Genomic DNA, 17,428 nt, shown 5'->3' on the forward strand with positions numbered 1-17,428 from the left:
TCTAGTGTGTCCTGTCTTCACCACTTCTGTCATTTAGATTGTGCTTTCTCTGGGGCAGGAGTAGAGCACTAAGCACAGCACTTACATAATAAATACAATAATCATCATCGTCACTTTGTTAACATTGTTCTTCAGCACCATATTCGTGTCCCCATCTTTCTGGTAGAAACTGTTTTTACAAGCCGTTTTTCTAACATGGCAAAAGACGTAGAGCAGGATTTTTCAGACATGCTCTATATTGGCCCATCTCTGCTCCCATTGAAGTCAAAGTGACTTTAATGGCCAGTGCTGAGTGCTTTTGAAAATCCCACCTGTAGCCTCAGAGTAAGACTCAGGGAATCTGGTTTTTTTCCAGGGATGTATTTTGTATGTATTTCTTATGCAGATTCATCATTAGGGGTGAAAATCACCCCTATGGAGAGGTCTTATACACAATTCAAGTCCCAATTTAGCCCTATTTCGAGTGTGCATTGCACAGGTCAAGTTCAACTACATTTGAGCTCATTGCGAACATTACAGTATGTTGGCATTCCAGGCTATACTTCAGCTTGACATTGATGGTCTCGTTGCTAGAGAGTATTTGTCAAAGGCTTTTAGGGCCTGAGGGCCACAGCACTTAACCCAGATAAGGCAGCTGCTATGAGAGAAAGATTTTGACAGCATGAGCTCTCACCTCCCCAAGGCACTGACTGAGGATATTAACTTGCCCAAGTGGGAGACCTAAATCTTTCACCCTCTCTTTTGTTCACAGCTGCCTGACCTATTTGTGTAGTAATTGTGGGCCGGTTCATACCCCCATGCGGGAATACCGTCAGTAAATCTTCTCACGCTTCTTTGGGAAAAGGGAGGGAAAGTTCCATTCTCCCTCTGCCCCACACACAGCCCCTCCCTCCCTAGAAGAAAGCAAGGTCTGTCCCACAGAGGCATCCCTGGGTAGGCCTGCTCCCTTCACACATAGGTGATCGAACTAGGGGTGCCGGGGGAGCTGCCGCACTCCCTGGCTTGAAGCTGTTTCCATCCTATACAGGGTTTAATGTTTAAAGTTTGGTTCAATGTCTCTCAGCACCCGCACGATACAAATTGTTCCAGCGCCCCTGCCTCCACAGCAGCACTGGCCCTGCTCCCTGAAAGCCTGGCTCCATTAGAGTCACATGCCAGGGGCTCCCTTTAAAAAGCAAAGGGTTCCTCGTGACAGGAGAGTGGAAATGTAATCAAATCTCTGTCTCCCCATGTCCTGCGGAGCAGGGCACATACCAGTTTTCAACTGCGGAAGCCAATGGACTCTGACAGCCATCTCCTCAGCAGGCATCAATCAGAGTAGTTCCACTGAAGTCAATGGATCTGTGCTAGTTTGCACCAGCTGAGGATATGACCCTGAATGAGGCAAAATGCTTTCTCTTATTCGATGTACACCTTAGACCAGGGGTCTCAAACTCAATTTACCTAAGGGCCAGTGCCAGTACTCAAATCCAACCAGCGGGCCAACGTCACTCATGCCGCCCAGAACCTGCCCCCCCAAAAAAACTCCACCCCCACCTGCCTAAGGTTCTGGGACGGAGTGTGAGTGGGGGAGGAGGTCTGGGGTAGGAGATTGGGGTGCAGGCTCTTGGAGGGAGTTTGGGTGCAGAGGGATGAGAGATTGGGGTCTGGGAGTAGGGTGACCAGATGTCCCAATTTTATAGGGACAGTCCCCATTTTGGGGTCTTTTTCTTATATAGGCTCCTATTACCCCCCCAACCCCTGTCCCGATTTTTCACATTTGCTGTCTGGTCACCCTATCTGGGAGGGAGTTTGGGTGGGGGTGGGGATTGGGTGCAGGCTCTGGGAGGGAGTTTGGAGGCTGGGGGTATGTGGAGAGGGGGTGGGAGGTGCAGGTTCTGGGAGGGAATTTGGAGGCAGGAGGGGGTGTGTGGGAAGGGGAGGCAGGCTCTGGAAGGGAGTTTGGGGGCTGAGGGTGTGTGGGGGTTGGGTGCAGGCTTTGGGAGGTAGTTTGGGGGCAGGAAGGAGTGTGTGGGGATTGGGTGCAGGCTCTGGGAGGGAGTTTGGGGGCTGTGGGGACAGGGCATAGGCTCTGGGAGGGAGTTTGGAGGTGGGAGGGGGGTGTGGGAAGGGGAAGAGGGTGCAGGATCTGGGAGAGACTTTGGGGGCAGGAGGAGGTATGAGGGGACGGGGTATGGGTGCAGGCTCTGGGAGAGGGTTGGGGGTGTGGCGCTTACCTGGAGCTCCAAGGCAGGCTGGGCCGGGGGGGCGCTCGGGGCGGGGGCAGTGCACGGAGGCACAGCCGCGCCCCGCAGCCACAGGGAGGGGCTGGTAGCCACTGGAGCGAGCAGGCAGACGCCGCTCAGCTCCGCTGCACTGCCGGGACCCCTGAAGGGAGAGCACCCGGGTGAGCAGGTGGGGCCAAGGGAGCCCCAAAACTGCTGGAGCCCCGCAGGCCACATTAGGGAGGCTCGCGAGCCACATATGGCCCGCGGGCCGGGAGTTTGAGACTCCTGCCTTAGACGATGCCCTGGAATGAGGCCAGGCTTCACAGGAAATAGCTATAGCTACGGGCTTCATAAGATACTATCTACAACTATGTTAAAGCATGGTTCATGCACAGCTGCAGCCAGACTAATTTATAACATCATTTGGCCAGCTAGTGCACTAAATTGGGTTTGGATAGGCCCATACAGGGTTAAAAAACAGGCTGTAGTTCAAGCAGCGATCTAGGCTAATATGTTTTAAACAATGCTCCCGCCACACCCTTCCACTTGGCCATGTCCACAGCAACCAGCCCAAGTGTGTCATCATAGCCCATTTGAGCTCGGGTTGCCAACTTCGTAATATTTAAAAACCGGACACTCGAACAGGAGTGCTGGAACCTCCCCTGCCTTGCGCCCCTTCCTCCCCCCCCCCCCCCCCCGAGGACCTGCCCCTTCCTCCCAGGCTTCATCCCTGTTCCATCTCTTCCCCTGAGGCCCCGGTCCTGCCCTGCCCCTTCCCCCAAGGCCCTGCCCACCATTAGCTCCTCTTTCCCCCTCCCTCCGTTGCTCATGCTTTGCCCCTTTCCTCCCCTCCCTGTGTGGGTCAGGAGGGACTCGCCTGCAGAACCGGGGCTGGGAGCTGCAGCTGCCTGATGCAGGTAGGAGGTGGCCCTGGTTGCATAGGGGCTGGCATGGGTGATGACTCCGTGCCTCCCTGCCTCCAGTAACCAGACTTCGGGTGACCAGTCAATAGATCTGGGCACCTGGCCACCCTAATTTGGGCCACAACTAGTCTTAAAAAGGGCTCTAGGGCAGCTGTTAAATAAAGACCATTAGTTGGCCTATTTAGGCAAAGCCTATTGATGAGCGAATGCAGTCCCGTTTCCTTGCATGTCAAACCTTGGCCTCTACGGGTATGTCTACACTGCAGTTGGGAGAGGTGTCAGCTCAAACTAGTGCACTGAAAATAGTGGTGTGGCCATTGCCCAGGCCCACTGGACCGCCATAGGTCTGACCTTGGGTGATTAGCCCGAGCCACCACCAGCAGTGGCACAACGGCCACACTGATATTTTTTAAGCATGCTAGCTGGAGCTGAGCTATGACAAGTCTGTCTAACCATGCTAGGAATCGCTCCTCCCAGCTGCTGTGTAGGCATACCCTAAGTGCCAGTACTGGTATTCATATAGCTTTGCAGTTACTGGAGCTGGAGGTGAGGGCAAGGAGCTGCCACAGATTTTGAAATATTAGGAGAGACAGAGAGCAGGCCTGGGTGTGTTATATATTAGTGTCAGGAATGGCAGAGGTCCATAAGTCTATAAGCAAGGAGACTATACACACAAACGCATCCCTGTTATGTCTCCTAGTTCTATGAGAAAATATAAACGCAATAGCAAGAATGAAGGAAAGATAACTTATGAGGGGGCAGAATCAACTGCACAGTGTAACTTTTAAAGGAGGCCATTCCTTTCTAAGAATTGCTGTACTAACACTTCATTTTCTTTATCATACTGTGTCTAGACCCCTTGAGAAAATTGATGTGAAAGATGCATGACTATGGAGTGCTAAGTCTTCTGTAATATGCTGAATACCAGTGGATTTGAATAGATGGTGTGACCCGGTGTGCCTAGAGCAGCCCTGACTAGAAATGCCAAGGTCAGGGCAGGCTGCAAAAGGGAGAGCAGATACTCCCAAGACTGGAGGGCAACATTGAAGTTAAACTCCCCAACCAGTTACAAACTGTGCTTCTGGTCCCCCACACTGGTTATCAAGAAGCAAAAAAGAAATCACACAGCCTCGTTTATTGCATTCCAGTTCTCTGGCTCCCAGTAAGCACATAGGTCCAGCACAGTGAGAAGTTATTTAAAAAACTCTGCTCAAATATACAAAATGTTCTCCTGACCCCCAAATGGTGAGCCACGTTACAAGGTCAGTATAGGTTTGCATCTTACCCAAAATACCACACTACCAGCCAATCCTTTAGTGTGTCAAACTAAAGTTTATTATAAAGAAAAAAGAACGAAGAAGCAAGATGGTAAAGCAATAACATACATACAAAGACTTCAAAGTCCATATACCAGGTTCTTAGCAGTATTGGTGAATTTGCTGGCTTGAAAGTCCCTCTGGAACACATCCACAGCTTGGATGGGTCATTCAGTCCTTTGTTTAGAGTTTCATTTGCAGAAAGGTTACTCCAGAAGTAAGAAGCAGGAATGAAGACAAGATTCGAGCTTGAAGACAAGAAGCAGGATTGAAGACCAAATGGAGAAGATGCAGCTGCTTTTTATAGTATTTTGCCATGCAGCTTGAATGTCCTTTGTTCCAAACACAAGCTCTCCTACACATGGCATGGAAAAACCTTCGTGTTCTGTCCATAGGCATGCCCCTACATGCCTGGCTGAGTCATAAGATGTAGTCCCCAGCCCTTTCAATGGGTTCATTGTACAGTTGATGTCCTTTGGTGGGCAATCAAGCAGGCCTGGTGCTGATGCCATTCTGTCTGGGGGGTGTCACCCAGATACAACACAAGTTTGGAAATACAGATATACATACATATCTATAACTTATAATAAAAAGGTGATACACACATAGAAACAATATTAACATACTTGGCAAATTATAACATTTTTGCAGATGCCTTACACGGCATATCTGGCACAACTCATTGCAATTTTACAATATTCATAATATCCTAAAGTGTCTCCCAGATTCCATACAGCATCACAGAAGGCACAGTGGTTTTCATTGGCTTCATGCCCTGCCTCTCTAGAAGGGGAGAGTGACCTGCTGGTCTCAAAGGCCTTTTACATTTCAGAGACACCGCACTGCCGCTAAATGCTTGTGTGTGTACAAGGACAGACTAGAAGGTGTGAGTGGTGGAAAGTTCACTTCTGATGCAATAGCCCTGCTGCCAAGTAAGCACCAGGCAAGAACACACTTTCCATGCATCTCAGCAAGTCTCCAGCTCCAATCAGTGAGATTGTACATAACCGAGGAAAAATAAACACCCTTCAATAACACTTTAACTACAAAAGGGATGATGTTTAATAAAAGCAAATGAAATACAGGGGTCCTCACACTGAGTCGGCACCCCCTCAGGGGGTCGTCAGCTGTCGGCCTCCACCCCAAACCCCGCTTTGCAGCCAGCATTTCTAGTGGTGTTAAATATATTAAAAAGTGTTTTTAATTTATAAGAGGGGTTGCACTCAGAGGCTTGCTATGTGAAAGGGGTCACCAGTACAAAAGTTTGAGAACTGGTGGGCTAGAATCACAAATGTGGAGGAGGATGTGGTGATGGTGGTAGTCAGAGGGCACACACCTGGGATGTGGGATAAATAATTATATGGTCACTGGAGCAGGAACTGGAACCCAGGTGTCCGCCTCTTACAGGAGTGCCCTAACAACCAAGCAATAGCACAATCTCATGCTCTCTCTTTGGCCTAGTGACTATTCAAGTATGTATTACAAAGTGGAATAGCTTCAGCAGGTGAGACTGAGAGTGCCCCACCCCAGAATATCCTGTAGCCTGATGGTCAAGACACTGCACTACAATGCAGAGACCTGCATTCAAGTCCCTGCCCCAGAATGGGGAGTCAAACCTGGGTCTCCCACAGCCCAGGGGAGTCTGCTAACAGCTGGACTATTGGATTGGGGAGGAGGAGCCACCAGCACCATTTTTTGAATTCCGTTATGAATATAGCCCAAGAAATCAAAATGTTTCATTTTGATATTTCCAATTTTTTCTTCTTTTTTTTGTTTTGTTTCAACCCAAACAATTAGAAGTCAACATAAGTCACACAATGTTGCAATCGACCCAAATCTGCATTTTTTCCCCCTGTGAAATAGTTTTGGCTGAATAATTTTGTCCAGCTCTACTGCTGAGTGCCAATCCTGGCTTTTCCAATAGCTTAAATGGCCTGGAAGCAAGTTCTCTTCTTCCCTGGCCTCCTCTGTAAAATAATGTTTTCTCACCACCACCTCACAGGTGTCTTGTCAGTAAAACACTGTCAGAGCCTCGCTGCAAGGCGCTACGCAAGTGCAGTGTTATTATTAGTTCTGTACTTGCCAGCAGCCCTAAAATGCTGCTGTTGCAGGGATGGCGAAATCTAGCAAAATCCGGTGCCAAGAACTCTTGTGATCACTCGGTCATTCCTATATTTGGATCTGGGTTCCCAAACAAGTGACCTACAAACTATTAGTCCTCTGACAAGAAACTTTAAACTGCATGATTAGAAGATAGCAGGAGTGTTATCAGCAAAGGAAGATGGGCTGACTGAGAAAGCTAACTGATGCTTTGTCAGGGGTCTTGAGGGCTCCTGACAGGAGTTTAGCAGGTTCTTTCACTAACTTTTCACAATTGACCCCCAATCTGATGTGTGGCCCAAATGATTTCAGTTTGGTGGCTGCCTCCTCCAAGACTGTCCCTTCCTTAAGCTTCTTCCGAAAATCTCCCACCATTGCCGGAGCTCTGAGAAGCTGCCCTGGTGCTAGCAATGGTGGGAGTTCTATCATAGTCCACTCACCGGCATTGTTACCAAACACATTGCCTAAATCTGAGCAAGCCTGGGTGGCAGAGAGGTAAAAGTGTCAGTGGCTGGTCTACACTAGCTCTCCCACCATTGCTAGCACCAGGGGAGAGTCCCAAAGCTAAAGTAACGGTGGGAGATTTCCGGAAAAAAACTCAATCCAGAGAAGGCCCTAGGCCCAGATCCCCAAAGGTATTTAGGCACCTAATTCCGTAGATGCTATTTAACACACATGGCATGCACTGCTGATGCAGAATGGCTACTGTGGCTGAGGGATTGCAGCAGAACACTTTGGGATCCTCTGGCATAAAGCTATACTGGGGCCCAGTCTTGCAAAGTGCTCAGCTCCTCGCATGATCAAGCCCTCACGGTACAATCTGATGCAGTTTTCACTCCCAGCTCAGGAAGAGCCCCAGTTGAAGTGGCAGATTTTCTGCAAAATGGGGTTGAGATGCATTGGGGAAGCTGAGCTAATGAAACTTAAAGGTGAACTGCAGAGTTTAATGAAAGGTTTGTGCTCGTTGTGTGCTTCTTATCATGAATAAAGAGGCCTGAAAGGGATTTTAGTCTGAAGTTGTTTTTCCTGGGTTGTTGCTGGTGTTGTTTTAACCTTAGAAATATAAGAAATGTCAAATCTGGTCTTCCCTGATTTTTCTGGAGAACTCCTTAGAGGTCTCAGATAAGAACTGTAAGCTTTTTACAGCCCTTAATTCAACTGTCTAACAAAAGCGTATCAACTCCCAACTGCTTCTTGGGCATTTGAATTACATTTTTAAAATGTTTTTAACATTCTAAAAATGATTTCCCCTTTCTACCAATATGATGTCACTTACTTCATTTTGTTGTTGTCATAAACCCACCAATTATTTAGCCATCCACAGAGTTTTCCAGTATAAGCGAATACCTGAATTTATAATGTAAAAGACAAGCAGGAAAAATAAACAAAAACCTAAAAAAATTTTGAGGGCTCCTTTGTCTCCCTCCTCCCCCAGAAAAACACCCAAGAATCTAGTTTTCCCTTCCTTCCAAGATTACCTTTGAACAGCACCTCACTGCAAAATGACTGATTCTAACTTGTTCTATTATTCACTCACTTTTATAGGCATGTGACTTATCAAACACTTTTTTGAATGTCTTGGCTGACAATGTGCTATGAGAAGTAGTTTGTATTCAGATGTTGCGGTATCCCACTGGATGCTTTAAGGTAAGCCTCCTACTGTAATCTCAGAGATCATATCCTTTTATATTATTTAAATATAAACAATATTGCTTTTTCAAAGCATCTAACATTTTCATCTAAGCTGAATTTCCCCCTGAGACCTGCATCACCCGTGCCTTTATCAATACCATGGAGCAGCAGAACCGCTTCTGGCCCTATCCAGCTCTCAAAGAGAAGCCTGAAGCACATGTCTAGACAATCGTTTATCTCTACTAGCTGTGATGGCAACAATCAATAGCTCAGCTCCTCTTCCACATCAATAGTAAGCAATTAAAGCACAAAAATAGTAACTAGATAAAGCCACAAAAAATACTTTCATACCACAAGGCCATTGGGGAACTGTCTAATAGAATCTGCTATATGAAAATTAGGTCACTGTGTCCTATGAAGAAGGAATTTACTCCATGCTGCGTATAAAAGCATAACTCTGAAGTTGGTAATTAGCACAAAGGGCTAATTTCAGATAAAAGAGCATTACAGAGCTACTTCCGCCTGCAAGCAATGCTTTGAAAGCTTTGTTAAAAAAATAGTTACAAAGATTTGGCAGGGGGATTGTGGCTGTTACAGTATTTGCATTGCCAGGCTGGCACCGGAATCCTGAAACTGACATGAAGCAAGTGATTCAATAAAAGATCGAGTTTTTCATGTATTTACTAGTGTCTCTCTCTATCAATAGTTGAATGTTAGGGCTCAACCATGTAGGGGACAAGTGGGGCAAAGCTCCTACTGACATCACTATGAAGTTACAGTTGTCAAGGCTTCTTCAGCCTCCAATGATTAAACCTTTTTTGTGTGCATGCGTGTGTGTGTAAGGAAGATAAGAGGTATTACAGAAGGACTGCCAGATAATCAATGCATTTAGAACCTATATACCCATATATTTGTGCTGTGATAAAATACTACCATAAATGCAAATATTCTAGGGTAGCCAGGAATGCAATACAGAATCAAGTAAAATCAGTAGTTTAAGTTCAGAGGTATGAAGATCCCAATGCAAGCCCCAAATGTCTGAGCAAGAGCTGATGTAATGCAAATATTCAGACTCAAGCCCAGCCCAATGCCAAGAGTAGAGGAGCTGGTTGGGAAATTTTCAGCAAAATGGCTTTTCGTCAAAACTGACTTTTTGCAGGAAAGGACGAGTTTCAATGAAACCTTCATCAGGAAGGTTTCTCATGTCCAGGCCAGAGTTTTTGATCAGAGAAAGACAGCCTGACTCACCACAGAATATCCAATATCCCAGTACTTAGGGCACTCAGCTGAGAGATCCAGGTTCAAATCCCTCCTACAAGATAGCTTGAGTGAGACTGACTCTATAGGCTGGTGGTCATAGCATTCAGCTAGGATGTGTAAACCCAAGGTCAAGTCCTTGCTCCAAATCTCCCACAACTCAGGTGAATCTTCTAACCACTAGGCTAGTCTCTCTCTCCCATACATACTTTTTGCAAAAAATAACAAAAGGTCTTGATTTCGCTCCAGTGAGATCAAGAAAACGTGATGTAGTCTCAAAAATTTTCACAGGACAGGAAAACCATTTTCCTTCCTGCTGTAGTCAAGAGCCCTCCTCCTATTTTGAAAATATTATCAACAGAAACCAAAAGGACAAAGGAACAGGAATTGTAACCTAAGAACCCATAATCAGAGCCAAGACCACCGCCTACCCATTACCTTACTCTGCTTACTTAATAGCTGTCTCCAGGAAATATTCTTGCTTGCAAGTTCTACTCAGCTCACATGCTAATTGAGCTGGGAACAGCAGTTAGGCCTTTTCATCTGCTAAAGGAGAACAGAGGAAATCTCAGGGACTATAAGAAAAAATTATAGAAACATACAGGTCTTAAAATATTGGCCAGCACCTACTAGCTAGAGGTAGACAAGAAAAACAAGGGTGGGCTGGGAGCTTCATCAGCAAAGTACAGCGCCAATGGCCTTGTGAGAAGCCTGTTCTATTTCCACACACTGCTGAGATGAGGGAAGGTGATAAGATTTCTACCAGGTCTCTGGATTCTTTTTGGGAGCACTATATTTCTTATCAACCTCCCGCACCATCCTGTCCCGGAGGAGCTGTCCGTGGAGCCTTCTTTAGATGAGGTTACTAAGGCCATTAAGCAGCTGTCTGCAGGCAAGTCTCCAGAACCTGGCAGCATTCCACCTGAAGTGTTCAAATAAGGAGATGCCCATCTAGTCAGGAAACTCACCAGCCTTTTCAGGACTACATGGGAACAGGAGTATAAGAACGCTTTCATAGTCCATCTGTCCAAAGGCGAAGCATATCCAGCTGTGACAACCATTGCGGAATCTCACTGCTGTGTTTAGCAGGGAAGATCCTTGCACAGGTTCTCATCAGGCTTGTCTCTCACCAAGTGGACTCGGGGTATCCAGGTCCCAGCGAGACTTTCGTGCTGGGCGTGGCACCATAGACATGATTTTTGCAGCCCAACAAACTCAAAAGAAGGCTTGTGAACAGAACAAGGACCTGCACATGGCGTTTGTTGACCTGACCCAGGTCTTTGACACAGTGAATTGTGAGGGCTTATGGAAACTGCTTCATAAATTTGGTTGCTGAGAGAAGATGATTGCTATCATCTGCTTGTTTCACAATGTCATGATGGCCAGGGTGATAGTGTGCGGTGACTCAACAGAAGCCTTCCCTGGCACTAAACAAGGATGCAAGATGGCTCCAGTGCTCTTTGCCATTGTCTTTCAGCCAGGCTCTTGTTTGCATTCCAGGGCTTTGAGAGAGGTGTACACATGCAGTTTAGATTAGATGGGGGTCTATTCAATCTACTGCAACTACTGGGCCCGCACCAGAGTCATTGAATATTTATTAAGAGAGCTCCTATTTGGTGACCCACTCTGCCCTCATTGCACATGTGCTCAAGGACGTTCGGCTTATCATGAACCACTTTGCCTAGGCCTCAAAATGCTTCAGCTTTGCAGTCAGCTCATGTACTAGCCAGCCCCAGACCATCAGTATCATGAGCACCAGGAGCATATCCTCACAGTTGACAATACACCTCTCAACTCAGTCAGGAAATTCTGCTACCCGGATAGCATACTTTCCAGCAATGCTATGTTGGAGTATGAGATCATGCAGCACATGGCAGTGGTCAGCTTGGCATTTGACAAGCTCACCCACAGGCTCTGGAGGGAGCATGGAGTCTGCCTCCGAACCAAGATAAAAATCAACCGCACTGTTGTACTCACCTCAGTGCTCTGCAGATGTGAGACCTGGATGCTCTACTGATGGCACATTGTAGCAGGGTGATTACCCCACTCCTGTCTGAGGAGTTTAAAACAGCCCTGGCAGAGAGCTGGAGCAAAGGGAAAAGCTATTGGGCTGATTGGGGAAGTAGTCACAGCTGGGCCATGCCCCAATCAGGCCCCAGCTGGCCTGTATAAGAAGGCTGGGAGCCAGGCACTCAAGAGTCTCTCTCTGAGTGCAGAGAGAGAAGGGCCTGGCTGCAGGGAACTAGACAGGGCACCTGGGTGGAGCAGGGCTGGGGAGCTCCAGCCTGGATAGCCCCAGGCTGCGGCCTGGTAATAGGCCAAGAGGTACTTGGGGTTGCAGAGGGCAACCCAGGGCTAGGCCAAGGCAGCAGGTCCAAACCCAACCTTGCCAATGATGAGTGGCCTATACTGCAGTCTGTCCCAGAGAGTGGGGGCTAGCTGGTGACTGGCAGTGGCCTTATCCTGAGGTGAGGTGGGGTTAGTGGGTGGGGGTTCCCCTGGGAGGGGAGACCTAGCGTGTGTGGTTATTGCCAGGGGCACTGGGGTCCTGGGAGGGACACGGGGCCAGCGCAGAGGACAAGGCGGATCACCGCCCTGCAGAGGGCGCTCCAGAGGCTGGTGAGCTAATCCCCTGGATGACCAGCAGGAGGTGCCACAGGGGTGAGTCCAGACTCCTCTTACACACATCAAACAGCTGGAGAGCTTCCACCTTCGTGTCATCAACATCAAGTGGCAGGACAACACTGAGAGGTGCCAAATCCCTGGCATCGACAGTATGATCCATCAGAGCTCAACTTTGCTGGGTCGGACACGTGGTTCGCATGGAGGTTTCCTGTATCCCGAAAGCGGTGCTCTACAGCCAACTGAGCACAGGAACACACTCTAAGGATCAACCCAGCCTCAAATATAGACACCTTGAAGGCCAACCTCAAAGCATGCAAGGCAGACATTAAAACCTAGGAACTCAGTACACTAAACAGACCCAGATGGAGTGGTCTGTGCCATGAGGGCGTATCCCCTTTTGCGGAGTGGCATGTGAGGTCTCTGCAGGAGAAGAAAGCACATCATAAGACCAATGCCTCCAACTCTCTCTTCAACTATTACACTTGCAAAACATGGCTCCTGGAGAAGGGGGGTGGAATATAGACAGGGGCTAGGGGACCAAGGCTGGGGCCACAGTTGGGGGGTGGATATGGGGCCAGGAACAGAGCCTCAGCCAGAGGGCAAGGCTGGAGGCAGGACTGGGGCCAGAAGCGGAGCCTGGGTTGGGGACTAAGGCTAGGGTGGGGCCGGAGCAGAGTTGGGGATGGAGTGGGCCTGGGTGGTGCTCCTTCCCCACGCCCCATGGGGGCTGGCCCAGGCCCCACCACACACACCCAAATGTTCCTCGATGTGCCCCTAGAGGGGCATGCCCCACAGTTTGAATGGCCACTTATTTTTTTTCCCCCTCCCAAGTCTGCTTATATTCTCCAGAAGCAGGGTCTCTCACACACCAGAGCAAGCTTTCAGTTCACCCTGAGTGACTGAATTTTTCAAGGCCTGAACACACTACCAGTCTTTCCAGACAGAGAAAAAGGGTTATACACAGGTAATCATGAAACTAAAGGATTCTTTTGACAACATTCTGGCAACCATAAGAGTGAAGCTGGAGTCAGTTGTGATGTCATTGGACCCTGAGAAATATTTGTATGCTTTATAGCAGGGGTAGGTAACCTATGGCACACGTGCCGAAGGCGGCACGCGAGCTGATTTTCAGTGGCACTCACACTGCCTGGGTCCTGGCCACCGGTCTGGGGGGTGTGTGTGTCTGCATTTTAATTTAATTTTAAATGAAGCGTCTTAAACATTTTAAAAACCTTATTTACTTTACATACAACAATAGTTTAGTTATATATTATAGACTTATAGAATGAGACCTTCTAAAAATGTTAAAATGTATTACTGGCACGCGAAACCTTAAATTAGGGTGAATAAATGAAGACTTGGCACACCACTTCTGAAAAGTTGTCGACCCCTGCTTTATAGTGTGCCTACATTGTATTTTAGAAACAAGAGGAATGTTATCAAAACCACACTGTTCCTCTGTGCAGAGACTTCCTGCAGGTATATTTCACTGAAAATTACATTTACTACCCAAACACAGGGAAAAATGGATTTTTGTTGAAGTTTCATTTAAATATAATTGTCTGAGGTAGAAGACTACAGCAGTAGTAATTCATTTAGTCCACTGCAAACTAGATTTAGACAAGTGCAACTGGCAGATGTTAAGAATGAACTCAGGCTAGATTTTAGTGTAATCTAGAGACAAAAGACTTGAGGGTCCCATTTTCACCCCCTTCACTATTCATTCCTGAGGATTTTTTATTTTAGGACTTTGCTGTTAGCAGCGGTTATAGAAGTAGCCCAAAGTGCCTGCAGACACTGGAGTCTGGTGGCACCTTAAAGACTAACAGATTTATTTGGGCATAAGCTTTCGTGGGTAAAAACCTCACTTCTTCAGATGTTAGTCTTTAAGGTGCCACCAGACTCATAGTCTGTATCTACAAAAACAACAAACACGGCTCCCCCGATACTTGCAGACACTGATGCGCCCTGAGAGTTGTTTCTCTTTCAGAGGCCATGTTTACTTGTTTTGTGAAAATATCTAACAGTAGTCTGACTGCCTTACCGGATAATTTCAAGTCCACCTGCTTCTCAGTTTCTTACAACCCAACTCTCTCTACTAAACAAGAAACTGCTTCCCCATTCGCCTTGCAAACTACCTTCTATTTTGCAACAAAAGTGAAATATACATCATTTGAGAATATGCTTGCAAATTAGTTTATTTCATGGAAACAAAGGATTGTTTTTCACTGTTTTGCAAATTGAATCCAGCATATTTGCCTACATCAGATGTTGATGAAAAAGACTAGATGCTGTCAGACTGCAATACCTTTTAATTAGTTAAACAGCACCATCTTGTGGCAGGCTCTAGAAACTAAATTGTTTGTATTTTCAGATTACTGCATATATGTGTTGAATTTTTGTAACTGCATTTATCACCGTAGGAATAGGCAGATTAAAAGAAACGTTCTCAACAGCTTCCGCTGTCATATTCATGCAGGAGCAGTGCTTTGAAATTGAAAGCACTTTAGTGTTTATACATAGTTAAGAGTTTATATCCTGTCATTTAGCTTTAAACAACAGAGTAGAAATTTAACAAGCTACAAAACGTTATTTCCATTCCCTCCAAATGTTCAGTAGTGCAGCCAACACACCTGCATGACAGAATTTGCGTTTTACAGAAAGGCAGGGTATTGCTAGAAAAACAGCAATAGCTACTGAAAGCGTCAAAAGTGGTAAAACATTAATTTTTCTAATAGCGACAAACACGGCTTGAAGTGCAAATGCTAGTAGTACTTAGCACTGCACAAAGGCTGGTACAACCACTGTACAAAAATGGATAAGGTTTGAGCCTGGGCTTCAGTTTATTTTCTATTAGCTATGAATGAAAATGAAGGCTGGATTCTTCATTCCCCTGCTGTCAACTCACTGAAGACACCGTCAACAGCAAAGGTATTACGAGTCTAAGGGTATGTTCACATGGCCAAAAGAGACCTATGGAGGATAGCCTCAGAGCCCAGGCAACTGACTCAGGCTCCTAGGAATTGCAGCATAGGGGTAAAAATAGCAGCATAGTCGTTCGGGCTCAGGCTGGAGCCTGGACTCTGAAATCCGGCCAGTGTGGAGGGTCTCAGAGCCTGGGCTCCAGCCTGAGCCCAAACATTTACTATTTATAACCCCACAGCACAATCCAAATCAGTTCACCAGGGCTCAGACATGCTGCTGCAGTTTTTTGGGGGGGGTCTTTTTGGTTTTGCAAGTTGAGGTGTACACTAAGTACCTTATCTAAGGTACTTTATGGCCCCCATTACCATAGTGCCTCACAATCTTTAATGTATCCATCCTCAACATTCCTGGAAGGTAGGAAAGTGCTGTATCACCATTTTACAGCTATGGAACTGAGAGTCAGAGACCCAGGGCTGGTCTACACTTAAAAATTAGTTCAACTTAGCTAGGTCACTCAGGGCTGTGAAAAATTTCACATCCTGTGCAACGTAGTTAGGTTGACCTAATCCCTAATGTAGAGGCAGCTAGTTGACAGAAGAATTATTCTGTCCACCTAGCTACTGCCTCTCCGAGAGGTGGATGAATCTACATAGATGGAAAAACCCCTTCCATGGACATAGGAAGCATCTATGCCACTACACTACCATAGTTGTGATGCCACAGTGGGCCTTAGTGAAGGTCACCCATGAAGTCTGATGGAACAAGAAATTGAATCTGGGTCTCAAGTTCCAGGCTAGCACTCTACCCACTGGACCACCCTTTCTCCCACTGTCACAGCAGCTTTGCCACAGTAGAGTTAACAGTAGGTATTTCCACATTAGACTCAGTCTTTGGAAAACACTGATGGCTGTTTCTATTAAAATACCAGTGAAGAGCTAATGGGAAAAAATTAAAGCAACGTTGTGAATTGAAGAATTGTGTAAAACGTAGCCCTATGTTCCAGTATAACCACTGAACAAATCCTAGGGGTTGTGATTTGGGTATATGCTAATTGTTACACATGTCCTGGATGGTTACAGAATAGCTAATAACCTAGACTCATAGACTTAAGGTCAGAAGGGACCATTATGATCATCTAGTCTGACCTCCCGCACAATGCAGGCCACAGAATCTCACCCACCCACTCCTGGAACAAACCCCTAACCTATGTCTGAGTTACTGAAGTCCTCAAATCGTGGTTTAAAGACCTCAAGGTGCAGAGAATCCTCCAGCAAGTGACCTGTGCCCCATGCTGCAGAGGAAGGCGAAAAACCTCCAGGGCCTCTGCCAATCTTCCCTGGAGGAAAATTCCTTCCCGACCCCAAATATGGCGATCAGTTAAACCCTGAGCATGTGGGCAAGACTCACCAGCCAGCACCCAGGAAAGAATTCTCTGTAGTAACTCAGATCCCACCCCATCAAACATCCCATCACAGACCATTGGGCATATTTACCTAATAATCAAAGATGAATTAATTGCCAAAATTAGGCTATCCCATCATACCATCCCCTCCATAAACTTATCAAGCTTAGTCTTGAAGCCAGATATGTCTTTTGCCCCCACTACTCCCCTTGGAAGGCTGTTCCAGAACTTCACTCCTCTAATGGTTAGAAACCTTCATCTAATTTCAAGTCTAAACTTCCTAGTGTTCAGTTTATATCCATTTGTTCTTGTGTCCACATTGGTACTAAGCTTAAATAATTCCTCTCCCACCCTGATATTTATCCCTCTGATATATTTATAAAGAGCATATCTCCCCTCAGCCTTCTTTTGGTTAGGCTAAACAAGCCAAGCTCTTTCAGTCTCCTTCCCTAAGACAGGTTTTCCATTCCTCGGATCATCCTAGTAGCCCTTCTCTGTACCTGTTCCAGTTTGAATTCATTCTTCTTAAACATGGGAGACCAGAACTGCACACAGTATTCCAGATGAGGTCTCACCAGTGCCTTGTATAACAGTACTAACACCTCCTTATCTTTACTGGAAATACCTCGCCTGATGCATCCTAAAACCGCATTAGCTTTTTTAACGGCCATATCACATTGGCGGCTCATAGTCATCCTGTGATCAACCAATACTCCAAGGTCCTTCTCCTCCTCTGTTACTTCCAACTGATGTGTCCCCAATTTATAACCAAAATTCTTGTTATTAATCCCTAAATGCATGACCTTGCACTTTTCACTATTAAATTTCATCCTATTACTATTACTCCAGTTTACAAGGTCATCCAGATCTTCCTGTATGATATCCCGGTCCTTCTCTGTGTTAGCAATACCTCCCAGCTTTGTGTCATCCGCAAACTTTATTAGCACGTTTCCACTTTTTATGCCAAGGTCAGCAATAAAAAGATTAAATAAGATTGGTCCCAAAACCGATCCCTGAGGAACTCCACTAGTAACCTCCTTC

Source organism: Chrysemys picta, chromosome 2 (genome assembly GCF_011386835.1).
Source record: "Chrysemys picta bellii isolate R12L10 chromosome 2, ASM1138683v2, whole genome shotgun sequence".
Taxonomy (NCBI): Eukaryota; Metazoa; Chordata; order Testudines; family Emydidae; genus Chrysemys; species Chrysemys picta.